Genomic DNA, 14,969 nt, shown 5'->3' on the forward strand with positions numbered 1-14,969 from the left:
GTTGGAAATTGGTGTTAAAAATCTAAATTCTATGATATTGCAAAATTTGTTATTTTTGGTTTGTGTGCGCACGCCTACTACTGTGCGCGTGCTCTGCATAGAGTTTATATTTTGACTTGTGCGTACGCACAACCTTGTGCACACACACACTCTGTGAATTTTTGAAAACGTGCGTACGCACACACTGGTGCACACACACACCTTGTGAAATTTGCAAGTTGTGCATACCCACAACATCATGCGCACGCACACGCTGGAAAGTATTTTCTGTTGAAAGCGTTCGCACGTATCTGTGCGTGCATCTAAAATGAAAACTTCTATCTTCTGTGCGTATGCACACCTCTATGCGTACGCACACTTTGAGAAAATTCTTCTGGGGGTGTGTACGCACTCTTGTTTTTCTAAGAACACCTTGTTTTTAACTGTTTTACCTTCCCGGTAAGTTTGTAAACTTTCGTAACACTTACCTAAGATTCTTTAACTTGTTTTTAGGCTTTGAAACACAGAAAATACCATAAATAAGTTATCTAGGTTAAACGTTTAGAAGACGAAGCCTTAGGTTTCTAGAGTACTGAGGAAGGATTTATTGAGCGAGATGGTGGAGTACTATAATAACAATTAAGGTAATGAGTCGTAGAAAATTATGAATTGAAGATGATTGAGGCGAGTTTAGGACTCGGAGTGGAATGATGGATTACTGATGAACTGAAAATGATTTCTAAAAATCACTGATTTTTTTTATACTGAGATTATTGAGACGCTATGTCCCTGGCAGGGACGGCGGTTAATCCTGCCTGTTGAGGTCGCAGCGGCAGCGTAAGGGCTGTGGTTAGTCCCGCTTGCGTTGAGATGTGAGGTCCGTGGCAAGAGTATCCCGCTCACAACCCTTCAAAATCACTAGAGTGTGCAGGCAGTATATCCTGAACCGTGTTCTGGGCACAATATCCGGGGATTCTTATGAGTGAGGATTTACACCGGTTTGGATTTTTCCACTTAAAATAACTTTCGTTGCAAGAATAGACTAAACCGGCAACCAACTCCCACCATCAAAGTTTAAAATTTCTAATTCAAATTAATCGAGAGTAATCAAACCTCGAGTGATCTTCCCTAAGAACTAATGCCTAAGAGCGCACAATTTTGGTTGTGGAAAGCAAAGGGTGTTTTCAATAAAGAAGCAAGCAATTAAGAAATAAAAGAACAATTAAAATTGTAATTAATAAACCAATAATGGAATTAAAGAACTATGCATGTAATATTCAAAATTGATAGAAATGTGGTTCAAAACATAAATGGAACCTTGACTTGGGATGAGTTATGGAATCCTTTCCTTGCCATAACCACAACTATGATATAATTATGATGGATTAATCTCACCTAGTCTACCCTTAACATCGAAGAGTAAGTCAAGTGAGCATAATTGTTATTAATCCACAAATCCTAGCTAACTTACTAATTTCCTTAGTAAGAAGCTAGCATTAGTGGAAACAATAACAACTAACAACCCAAGAATTATCACTAAATGTCAGACATTATGACTCTAGTAACCCATATACTCATTTTCCCAATCCAAGGGGTGGAAATTTATCACATAATCAAAATTGGCATTTCATCAAACACATAATAGGCATAATCATAAAACATGGCAAAATTGGAAAAATGATAAAAACTATGAACAACCAATGATCAAAAGCAACAAAGGCAACTCAAACAAACATATAATAAAAACTAAATATCAAATTCATCAACTAAAACTCAAAATTACAAGAAGCATATATGTATTGACAAAATGACTTAAAATATAAGAAAGTGTAGAACAATCAATGTAATAACAGAGGAAATTAAGGAAATACTTACACTGGAAATAACTAGAATCCAAGATCAAAATTGAACTATAAAATTCTACAAAACCCTAATTAAGAACCCTAAGGAAATTTGAGAGAAAACCTAAACTAAACTACCCTAAAACTACTCTAAGTGTGTTATATGATGTATGGTAGTGTATCCCCTCATTTGATGTTTCTTGTCCCTTCATATATGCTCCAAAGCCATCAGAAATGGGCACAAAAGCCCCTCAAATTGTGAGCCACGTGACTTTTAAATGAAGTCACGCGCAGGACTTGTGCGTACGTACAGGTGTGTGCGTACGCACACCTTCTGATTTCCCTCTTGTGCGTACGCACAGAGAGTTGTTTATCTTGGAGGTGGTTCATCTTGGTAATAATATGGAGGGGGTGGCTCTTGAAAATGTTGATGTTGGAGTGGTGGTGGCTCTATGTGTGGTTCATATGGCTCATATGGTTGTTGGTAGGATGGATATGGGCTAGGGTCATATGAAGGTGGTTGGTAAGAAGGGGCTTGTGAGTATGGTTGAGAGTTATGTTGAAGATATGGATCATAGGCATATGGTGGTGGTTCTTGAAAGTCACAAGGAGATTCACCATAGCCATTAGATTGACATGCATCATAGAATGGCTCTTCTTCATAGTGCATTGGTGGAGGTTGTTGCCATGAAGATTGATCATATGCATATGGCTCTTCCCACCTTTGATTGTCCCATCCTTGATACACATTCTCATTGAAGTTCTCATTACCTACAACATAATTGTAATCACACTCATAGCCAAAGTGAGAATTCATGGTGACAAGAGAAAATAAGAAACAAAAACTAATAAGAAATAATGAAACAAAATACTAAGACTAGCAAAAACTAGCAAGAAATCCAAAAATCAAGCTATTCACAATATTCACATATATACAATAGCCAATAACACAACACCATTGCAATTCCCCGGCAACGGCGCCATTTTGATGATTTGATTTTTGACGGTTTAGAATTTCTCATATAAAATCTCGTCGAAGTATAGTTTCTAAACCAAGCAATAATCCTTTCATACAAAAAGTTATTTATCACTAAAACAAACCCCTAAATTTATAAACCAAAGTATTCAAACCTCGGGTCGTTCTCCCTAGGAATTGTAATGAAGTGTTTTGTTATTGGTTGAGTTATTTTTGGGGTTTTGATAAGAGGCATGAAAGATAAATGGCAAGAAAGTAAACTAACAACTATAAAAGGCTCTTGGCAAGGTATGAAAATTAGAAGTCCTATCCTAGTTATCCTCCTCAATTGTGATGAGAATTGTTCATTGCTACCACTTAGTTAACCCTTACTAAATAAAGGAAAGTCAAGAATCGAAATATATTTAAAAACAATATAATGTTACCGAAACAAGTCTTGTTCTTCGAATCAATTGAGATTCCGAATCTGAATCAATTGGATCATCCGAATTTTAGGATGCAGCAAGGAGATTCTGGATGGATGGCTCACTATCATCAGAAGAGCTTTCGCTCGATGATTACAACTGTAACTGATGAAAGATTGAAATCAAGAGGTTTGTAAGTAGATGTGGTTTTCGAAGAATTTTGGTTAAAGTATATATGTATAAGTAGAGAGTAGTTACCCTTCTGGAAGTCCTTGAAGGAGTCCTTCGACTCTTCCTTAGAGGTTGTCACGAGGAAGTTGTGGCTTTGACCTTTCTTTTTTGAGCTCTCTTAGGAGAACCCTCAACAGCAGGGATTGTTTGGATGACAGAATGCTTGATCTCTTCCAAGGTACGACTGTACTTCGAATAACAAGTAGTCCACCAATCGAAGCAAGATTTGGTGATGCATGAGCTTTAATCATAGATAAGATGGTGATAGCCCTCTCTTTGTTGTTGATTTTTCGAGAGACAAATGTCGAGCGCTTTCTTTGAGGCCAAAGTGATATGGCAAAAGGGTTTGCTGTTCCTGGGGAGTGGAGTGGGAATAGCTTGTGATAAGCCGAACTGTCTAGCTGCATAATGAGAGGCATACAGGGTTGCTTTGAAATGTTTCTTTTTATGCAGAGGTAGTCCTGTTGGAATTACCTACACAGCCAGTAAATTTGCCCAACTCCTTTTAGCAAGTTCGCTTTCTTCGGTATCGTTGGGGAAGAGGAGGCGCTTGAGCCAAGCCAGACCACAATTTCGACACAAAAAAGGGGTGAAATTGAGGTCCTCATTGTGGAAGTCTTTACAAGAGTGGAAAAGAGAAAAGACAGCCCAGAATCGGCCTTCATCCGATTGAGCTTCTGGAAAATTTGGGTTGAAGTTAGCCAGTCAAAAACCTTCAATGTGCTGTTTGTCCGAAACACCACCTCCAGGCTTTATCATGTACTTTTCAAAAAGGGTGTTAAGCCAGAGTTAGAGAAGCCAGAGAGGGCCCCTGTACCGATCAAATAATTGTTTCGAAGATAATTAACGAATTGACCAAGTTCTTCGAAAATGTGCCCTAAAAGAAGCTTGGCCAAATTGAGGTTGTTTCCTTCATGAAGTAAGGCGACAAGAGGAAGGAAAAGCTTCTGCATTTGAACACTTCGAGAGCAGAAGATAATTGCGTTTAGCCAGTGGAACAAAATGGCCACATGATCATCATCTGTGACGTGGCTATCCTTCGCGCCCAAATGCTGAACAATGAAGTCACTGTAGAAAGTTGTGGGGGCAATGTTGTACTGTTGCCTAGGTTGCATATCGGAGGTGAAGTCTGGAGGACTAATCGGGAGTCTTGTAATAGCAGCTATGTCTAAAAGTAATATACCAATCATCTCACAAGGAAGGTGAAAATTGTTGGTAGTCCTGTTCTAGGAAAAGGTCACAGCTCCAATCATCCAAGGGAATGTTGAAGGAGAGAAGTGAGAAAGTCTCAGAAGATCTTGAATCCCAAGAGCCCCCCAAGCAGCACTCTTCGATGGAGCAAGACGCTCATACCAGGCTATGAAGTCAGTTCCACGAGGGGTGATTTTCGGGTTATTCCTAAAGGGTTTTTGATTGGTAAAGAAAGAAATGTCAAGGTCTTGATTAATTAACAAGTCCTCCCCTTGAGCATTAGGGAAGAAAGGGAGTTTTTTGTTCGCCCGTTCCAAGTTCTCAATAGGACCAATAAAACAATAGGTATCGTCACCCACAGTAAAAGGAATGAGAATCCTGGAATCATCGAATTGAAGTTGCGGGTCGTTAATGACTTCAACATTGACCTGGTTCAGTACGTGTAAGGCTAGAAGAGCCTGTGGTTGCACCATAAGACGTTTGTCTTTGTCATGAGCAGCAAAATGAGATGAAGAAGTAGCCATCGATGAGCAGAAGAAAACGAAGGTCGAAAAATAAAGGTTGTACGAGAAGGGAGAATGCAAGAGAAGTTGAGAGATTAAGGATTCGAGAAAGTTGAACAAAGATGGAAGTGTAGATTTTAAAGGAAGTTTTGGTTTAGCCATTATTGCAGAGGGAATTCAAAGAGAAAGGAGGTAACTTTGCAAAGAAGGCGAAGTGGTGGAGAGAGAAAGTGTGAATCGTGGGAGATGTGCCAAACGGGTCGGAATTAATGGAGAAGATAAATGATAATTATTATTGGTTAAGGAGACTGATGACTGGATTAGGATTAAGTGTTTCATCTTCCAAGAAATGACTTCGAAGGCAAACACATTAATCCTAGGGGGGTAATTTGTTAGCCGAAATAATTATTTTCGAAAGGGTAAGTTGATTCGCAATGCTAGTGAAGGGTCAGGAAGGAAGTAGAGGCCGAAAAGAAGCACGTGCGAGCATTAATCGGATGTTATTTGACACGGACTCAATTTAGACACCTTGACAAATCGAACAAGTACTTGAATAAAGAATCGAATAGTTTTTCGAATGGAGAATCGAGCAGTTACACGAGTAGAGATGTAAGACCCAAAACTTTTGAAAAGTCTTATTATGATCAAGTGTCAAATCAAATGGTTATTTATAGCCTTAATTTCAGAAATTATTTTATTAAAGGTAATTAAGGCAAGTTTTGATTTATTGGATTTGAGATGAGTTATGAACATTATCCAATTTTATAATTATTGGATTATTTTTTATATTTGAATTATAAAGTTGATAGTTATGAAATAATAAGGATTTTATATGATATGGACTAAATAATCAATATTTTAATATATTGATATTGCTATTTTGGAAAATAGAGAAATTAATTATATTATTTCTAAATTTTTGGATTTGGACATTTTATTGAAAATAATTTGTAAAATTGATGAACAAATAGTATTTTCTATATACAATTAGTGTTAGATTTAATTTGGATTTCAATTACTATATTATTCTCAATTTCATTTGAAATTACTAAAATGCCCCTAACCCTAATCTTCAAAAATGAAACCCTAACCCAATGACCCACTACCCGACCCGGTTTCTTTCACTCACATTCAGCAGCAGCAGCTGCTGCCCCTCTCTACCCTAGACACACACACACGCCAAGACAACAGGGAGAGAAAGAAAGGAACGAACGAAACAAAGAGAAGGAGAGGCAGAATTAGGAAAGAGGGGAGAAGATGGAGGCGGCGCGGTGGGTGCCACTGCCACCGTCGCCGCCGTTGCGAGCTAAGGGAAAAGGGAGATCTGGGCGAGGAAAGAGAGAGCTCACAAACCAGAGATATCGACCCACGCCTCACCGCCGCCAAGCTCGCGCCGCCGCTATCCCGATGAGGTTCTGCCAACACCGCAGGAAACAGAAAGAGAGACAGATCGAGAAGAGTGCTACGAAGAAGGGGGAAAGGGCTGCCGATTGCTGTCGTCGTTGGGTCCTTGTTCCTCGCCGTCGAAGGAGCTGCTCCCAGCCACGGTGGTCGCCGACGTTTGCGCCGCTGTTGTCGGAGAAACCCGAGGAGAGAGAGAGACGACCCAACGGGAGAGAGAGGGAAGGCCACCCGCGACGCTGCCGGAGCTTCCATTGCCGTCAAAAGCTGTTGCTGCCCAGCCAGATGCTGCAGTGGTTGTCACCCATCGTGTACGGCCACCGGAGTTGTTGTTTCCGTCGAACCACACCGGAGCTACTGCCGTTCACCGCTGCTGATGTCCGTCGCCATTGTTGGTGATGGTTAGTTAAACCGCAGTTAGGAGAGGGTTAAGATCTGCTGCTGCCGGAGTTCTGAGGCCACTGGAACCACCGCCGGAGCTTCTGGCTACTTCTGCCATCGCCGAAAAAGTTGCAGGTAAGGGTTTTATTTGAGGTTTCTGCCTTTTTGGTTTTCGAGATGGTTTTGATGCTGTACGGTTTTTCTAGTTGATCCACCGGAGTTTCTGGCCACCGCCGAGCTGTTGCTGCCGTCGGTTCGAAATCGCAGCTGCTTCGTGTTGTCATTTCAGTAAGAGATTATGTCTTGAAAGCCCTACATTAGTGTCTCGTACGTGTATTAAAGCCTATACGTTATTAATGTTCCTAAAGTTTAGTAACTGAGGTTGCTTATTGTAAATTAGAGCTGATTATGCTGCTACGAAAATGTGTGGGCCTGTGCTTTGAAACTGCCTTTGATTTCGAGTTGAGGGGAAAAGAACTTATGAGGCGTTTGGGTTATGGAGTTTTGCATTTTGAGGTAGGGACGCTTTCCAAAATCTATATTTTATATGTCAGAATTATTACATATGGATACTAATGTGAGATAATGTATTTGGTGATTGTATAAGCCTTATGTGATGTTGATTATCCCGGGTGAATATAATTATATGTTTGAATGGATTATTATTTGGTTTTGATGAACGGATTGTTTTGTGGTTTTATGAAACAGAATGCTTTTTCGAGTTGATTCTTTAAAGATTTGAAATGTGAGTTTAATCCGTTGAGGATCGGTTTGAATTGAGTCAATTATTTTGATGATGTGAAAGATAGAATACTCTTGAAATTCAGCCTGGGTTTCTTTAATTAATTTGGTCTTTGATAAATGATTTATTGCTGAACCGATTCTTTTAAACTTTGGAAATGAGTTAAATCGGTCGATATTGAGTTGATTTTGAAATGGTTTCCTTGAGATATGCCACTGAGGCGACTGTTGGTTTTAGCTTGCTTTTGAATTGATTTCTGGTTTTGAGCTGTTGAAAAAGAATGAAAAACGGTTTAGTTGGGACCCGAACTAGGTGGCAAAAGTCCAAATTTTAGGGGAGGTGCTGCCAAAATTTCTATAAAATCCGAGTCTTTATTGAATGTTGTATGGAAAAATGACGGGTTAAAGGACTTCTCCTATTTTATTTGAATTATCAAGAAAAGGATGATTCATGCTTTTGAAATGAATTATTAAAGTCGAAATTGTGATTTACTCTTGCTTCTTGAGAAAGGCATTGTATCTCTTTCAGGAGAAAGTTACTTAGATGAAACTTATGTTTTTAAGCTGTTTTAAATGTGACAAAGGCAATGCCTTTGAATTTGACTTGAAGGTTTCAATTAGAGGAGTTTCAATGACTTTGAAAGAACTTGAATGTCTCTTGACATGTTTCATTTTGAAATGTTGTGAGAAAGTTTTTAAGTACTCTTTGAATTCTGAATTATTGCAAGACTAAAACAATTTTGAACAGTTGAAACGTTCTAGAATTTATCATGGGGGCTGAAGTTGGTTTTTGCCTAAGTAGAGGAAACGGACTTGAAATAAGTGAATGATTACGTGACTCGGTTTGACTTAGATCCTATTTTATTACTCAAAATGGAAAGCCAAGGTTTTAATGATTTTAAATGAATTTGGCAAACTGAGTTTTATTATTCTCCCCTAAAGACTTGGGACTCTGCCGAGAAACTTTTGGTTATAAAATCCCATTGTTGGATTGGTGATTTTGAATACTTTGAAATAAATCCTTAACTTGCCATGGTTTTGGGAGTTTTGGAAAGAGAATGCTGAGAGTGGCTTTGTTTTAAAAATAGAACTCACTTTGAGTAAATTTGGCTTATGAGCCTGAGATGATTTGAGAAAAGAAATCTTTAAAGCCAAGGCTGAAAAGAGTTAAAATTTGATTTCAAAGTGAAATGGCTTGAGAAAAGTGAGTTATGGCTTAAATGCCGGTTTTATGAATTTGATGATGTTGAATGGTGGAAGTGCTGTTTTGTTATGGGCCGGAATGGCTGTGTATGATATTGGTTTATGGCTGATTGCTGAATAAGTTATGGGCCGAATGGCTGATTATGAATTATGAATTTAAGCCGAAGTGTTATATTTATTGCTAAGTTGGTTGGTTCTGGATTGAACCATGAGCCGGATGGCTGAGATGGATGGTGATCCATGGTTGAATATAAATGCATGTATGCAATTGAATGAATTATGAATTTAAGCCGAATGGCTGAGATGAATGCCGTAAGCGAGTATGCTTGTGTTTTCTCTCTGATTGTAAGGGTGACAGGGCACCGATACCCTCTAATGGTGACAGGGCACAGATACCCTCTAATGGCAACAGAGCGCAGATACCCTCTAATGATATTAATGCGCAACAGAAAGACTGTGCCCGGGTTAGCTACCAGACACATCGGGTTGGCTTGATAACCGACAGATGATATCATCAGCCACTAGGACAGACATGCATCATATGCATCTATGTGACATTGTTTGGGTGTGCATATTGTACGTGGTTTGCCTTTGTGATTAACTACTAATTGTTCTACCTGCTGTAACTGTTTGTTTGTGCTTGAACTTCCTATTTGTGTTTGAGTCTGGGACTCTGTTGGATTGTGGTGATTGGCTGATGGTTGGATTGTTTGGGCCTAGGGCCGTGGTTGGAATGAGATGAACCGAAGGTTGATTTCAGTTTTGTGTTTCTGGTTTGGAATAAAATATGAAAGGCTATTTTGGTTCAGTTTAGATAAACCTTTTTGAAAAGTCTTATTATGATCAAGTCTCAAATCAAATGGTTATTTATAGCCTTAATTTCAGAAATTATTTATTAAAGGTAATTAAGGCAAATTTTGATTTATTGGATTTGAGATGAGTTATGAATATTATCCAATTTTATAATTATTGGATTATTTTCTATATTTGAATTATAAAATTGATAGTTATGAAATAATAAGGATTTTATATGATATGGACTAAATAATCAATATTTTAATATATTGATATTGATATTGCTATTTTGGAAAATAGAGAAATTAATTATATTATTTCTAAATTTTTGGATTTGGACATTTTATTGAAAATAATTTGTAAAATTGATGAACAAATAGTATTTTCTATATACAATTAGTGTTGGATTTAATTTGGGTTTCAATTACTATATTATTCCCACTTTCATTTGAAATTACTAAAATGCCCCTAACCCTAATTTTCAAAAATGAAATTCTCTATGGTGGAACAGGATATCTTTTATTTTTTTCTCGAGTAAATTCTTTTTTTTTTTGAAGCAATCTTAATAAGTTGTCTTTGATTTGAAGGCTGTGTTACCCTTTTGAATCCGGTACCAACGGGTATCATTCCCCCCAAAATAACGTTCTCTTTCAGACCTTTCAACCAATCGATACGACCTCGGAGAGCAGCTTTTGCTAAAAATCTAGTAACCCTAACCCAGTGACCCACTACCCGACCCAATTTCTTTCACTCACACTCAGCAGCAGCAGCTACGACCCCTCTCTACCCTAGACACACACACACACGCGAAGACAACAGGGAGAGAAAGAAAGGAACGAACGGAACAAAGAGAAGGAGAGGCAGAATTAGGGAAGAGGGGAGAAGAAGGAAGCGGCGCGGTGGGTGCCACTACCACCGTTGCCGCCGTTGCGAGCTGAAGGAAAAGGGAGATCTGGGCGAGGAGAGAGAGAGCTCGCGAACCAGAGAGATCAAACCACGCCTCAACGCCACCAAGCTCGCGCCGCCGCTGTCTCGTCAAGCTTCCACCGACACCGCAGGAAACAAAAAGAGAGACAGATCGAGAAGAGTGCCATGGGGAAGGGGGAAAGGGCTGCCGATTGCCGTTGTCGTTGGGTCCTTGTTCCTCGCCGTCGAAGGAGCTGCTCCCAGCCACGGTGGTCGCTGACGTTTGCGCTGCTGTTGTCGGAGAAACTTGAGGAGAGAGAGAGAGACGACCCGATGGGAGAGATGAGAGAAGGCCACCCGCGACGCTGCCAGAGCTTCCATTGCCGTCAGAAGCTGCCACTGCCCAGCCAGATGCTGCAGTGGTTGTCGCTGGTCCCGTACGGCCGTCGGAGTTGTTGTTTCCATTAGAACCACACCGGAGCTACTGCCGTTCACCGCTGCTGATGTCTGTTGCCGTTGCTGGTGATGGTTAGTTGAACCGTAGTCAGGAGAGGGTTCAGATCCACCGCTGCCGAAGTTCTAAGGCCACTGGAACCATCGCCGAAGCTTCTGGCTACTTCTGCCGTCGCCGAAAAAGTTGCTGGTAAGGGTTTCATTTGAGATTTCTGCCTTTTTGGTTTTCGAGATGGTTTTGATGCTGTACGGTTTTTCTAGTTGATCCACCGGAGTTTCTGGCCGCCGCCAGAGCTGTTGCTGCCGTCGGTTCGAAATTGCAGCTGCTTCGTGTTATCATTTCGGTAAGAGACTATATCTCGAAAGCCCTACGTTAGTGTCTCGTACGTGTATTAAAGCCTATACGTTATTAATGTTCCTAGAGTTTAATAACTGAGGTTGCTTGTTGTAAATTAGAGCTGATTATGCTGCTGCGAAAATATGTGGGGCTGTGCTTTGAAACTGCCTTTGATTTCGAGTTGAGGCGAAAAAAACTTATGAGGCGTTTGGGTTATGGAGTTTTGCGTTTTGAGGTAGGGGCGCTTTCCAAAAACTATATTTTATATGTCGGAATTATTACATATGGATACTAATGTGAGATAACGGTACTCTATTACGCCCACTCTCTTTAACAAACCATGCCATACACACGTCACTTTGAGATAATGCCACATACAAACCACATCCCATAGTGATTTTGCCAAACAGTACCACAAAATCTTCCATACAAAAATACTATAAACACTAAAAATTAGTTATTAAATTAGTTAATATATATTTATATATAAATTGTTCCGGCCCAATCTAATAAAAGCCGGATATCCATTTTATGGACTGACGATCCAACGGACATTCGACCCGAGCGTAAAGGTGACTGTGCGTCGTTTCACGCATTATTGAAGATCTGGATAGCTGGCAGAAACTTTTAAGCAGATGGGCCCAGAACAAAGGGCCCACCTGAAGTGCAGAGTATAAATAGGGAGAGATCTATCCCTCTCCAAAGATACGTCACTTTTATCCTAAATAGCTGACACATTATACGGACACTTACTTTAGTATCAGAGTATCTTTGTAGGTGACCTCATCTATCGACCCACCGACGATCTGAGCAACGCCTCCTCTTGTGGAGCTCACACCCAGGTCCAGATTCTCCTCTTTTCACTACAAGAAAAAGGCCTATGGCAACGCTTTTTTTTTCCACGCTTTAAAAGCGTGGTCAAAAGTGGTCAATGGCCACGTTTTTATGAGGGTGGCGATTGATTAAAAATTTTGCCACGTTTTTTTGGTACGCTTAAAAAACATGGCGAAAAGAGTCTATGGCCACGCTTTTATGAGAAATTCGACCCATGTCCCTCCATGGCTCTATATATAGAGAAATTCGACCCAACTTCATTCAGATCGAAATTCGAAACCCAGACTCCTTCAACCCATTGCTCACGATCCATCCTTCATCCGATCTAGGTTTCAACTAGCAACTTAACATAAATATATATTATTTAATTTATTTTTAATATATATTTTATATATATTTAACATATATTCTATATATAATCACTAATTTAATAATTAATTTTTTATTTATACATAATCAACATGATTGATAGGAATATAACAATATTAAGTATGTGAGTTTGATGGTATCTCACATGATGGTTGATTCATATGGGTAAACAAATCCGAATACATAGTCAAAATAAAAGCCTTGTGATTTTGAAATATACGAAGGGCTTTATTTATTTATTTTTTTTTGGTTTTTGATATTCAAATTATATATATAATTAAAGCAACTAGCTAGATAGAAAAAGTTTACTATCCTAAAATGATAAATACTAATATTTTTTACAAGTGACCATTTGAAATCCTAAATTTGTAAAATTTCATTTGTCTATATGAATCAATGTTCAAACTATATGATAAATAATTAAATTCTCAATTTATTAACAACATTTCTGTTTTGTTAAATTAATTTCTTTTTAAAAATATAAATTATGGAATTAAATTAGTTATCAAAAAAGTAAGTACATTGATTTCTTAATCAAATATCCCAATGAGGTAAATTCTTGACAATAGAAAAAAATATCGTCAAAATAAAAGAAACTATCAGTAAAATTCATAATTTAATAACTAAATGGTAATCAATTTGGAGACTTGCTAATTCTATACTAATAAACTAAGTGCAAATGGCACCCAACAACCTTGGAGCAGCTCATTGTTGTGTACGGCTCCTAAATTCCAATTCAATCCACAACCAAACATCTAAAAAATTGTCTTAAAAAAATTAGCTCGCTATCATATAGGATGACGATGTAAAGACTAAAAATTCAAAGAACGAAACTAAAAAACAAAGTTAATTAATTGCATATTAGCTTGTAATTAATTAATTAACCCCGGAACAAAATAAAAGATTAATCATCACTTTACTTTACTTTAGCTTTATTTATTGGGTTCTGTTAATAAATAATGTAATACGGCCAGAGACGAAAGCAATAAAATTTAAAAGTTTTATGTTAATTAAAAAATTGAAGACAATTAAATCATTTTCAATATATAGTAAATATATTTTTTTCTTTTCTAGTATTTTTAACTAATAATATCCCTTGAGCATGATTAGCAAAATCCATATTTATTACATATTCTTTCTATTTTATTTTTCGCTATTTCTTTTCAGGGAGGTTGAGTTTGATTCAATCCATCATCAAAGCAAAGTGCACTATTATAATTAAGTTATAACCCTCACACTTAAAACTCCTAATCATTCCTTAAACCATGTTAGTGTAACCTCATTGGTAGTTCAATTTTGGTGGCCATTGGCTCGTTAACTTTAGCAGCCATGATCAAACTTTGTGTCTTGGAGAGTCGAAAGGGCTATTTTTTTATATATTATTCATTTTTATTTTTTCATTTCAACTGTGCCCAAAAGCTATCTCTGATCATCAGTATCAGTCAACAGTAGTTGTATACCAATGAAATGCAAAGATTTCTTGCATTGGGTTGTGGACTTTGCCTAATTTTATGTTTGTTAATTTATTTATTTTTGCAAAGTAAAGTAAAATATTAAAATGACTTTATGTGCAACTCGAATGGATATTGAGCTGTAGCATTAGTAGACCACTATTATTTATATATTATATTATATAGTTGCACTTACCATTATTATTTTATAAAATGACATTCAAATTTTGTGTTTATATCGGGGACCAAACTAAATAACTAACTGTCAAATGTCATTTTATAATAAGTGCTTAATTAGAGTATTAATTAACCAGTACTATACGACTACACAAGAATTTGTTATTATTATTTTTCATTCTATAATAATTATCAATTTTGGGATATATTAGTGTTATACATTTATATATCAAGTATTTATTTAGACAATGGATTGCATTATGTTGTGGTCTGATGATAAGTACTCTAAGACATATAAAGTTTTTTTTTTTTAATGGGTCTTTATTTTTATTGTCTTTAGTCTTGTAGTATATATACTAGTACTAGTATGCAAAAAGTTGAATAAATTATCTCGAAACAAAATATTATATATACTGATGTATATATTAAAAGAATAACTAGTAATTAATTTATCTATTAGTGAATCCGTATATATTTTTATTTATTAAATATGTATAGCAATAACAAATATTAGATTAATTAAAATGATGAACACCTTGGATTCAAATTTTAAAAAAAGCAAAATATATTTTTTATGGACTATATATGATAAAAAAATATTTTCAAAAACTAAATTATGTGCCAAATTAAACCTTTCACATATCCTTATGATATATAATAGATAGATCTAGATTTATTTATTTTTTAAAATGATTTTGTGTCCCTTACTTTTTCAATGTTTTGCTCTCAATGACTTAAATATAAAATTTTATCCAAATTAAGCATCATTTTAAAACTAGAAACATTATTCAAAAGC

The sequence above is a fragment of the Arachis hypogaea genome, chromosome 4 (genome assembly GCF_003086295.3).
Source record: "Arachis hypogaea cultivar Tifrunner chromosome 4, arahy.Tifrunner.gnm2.J5K5, whole genome shotgun sequence".
NCBI lineage: Eukaryota > Viridiplantae > Streptophyta > Magnoliopsida > Fabales > Fabaceae > Arachis > Arachis hypogaea.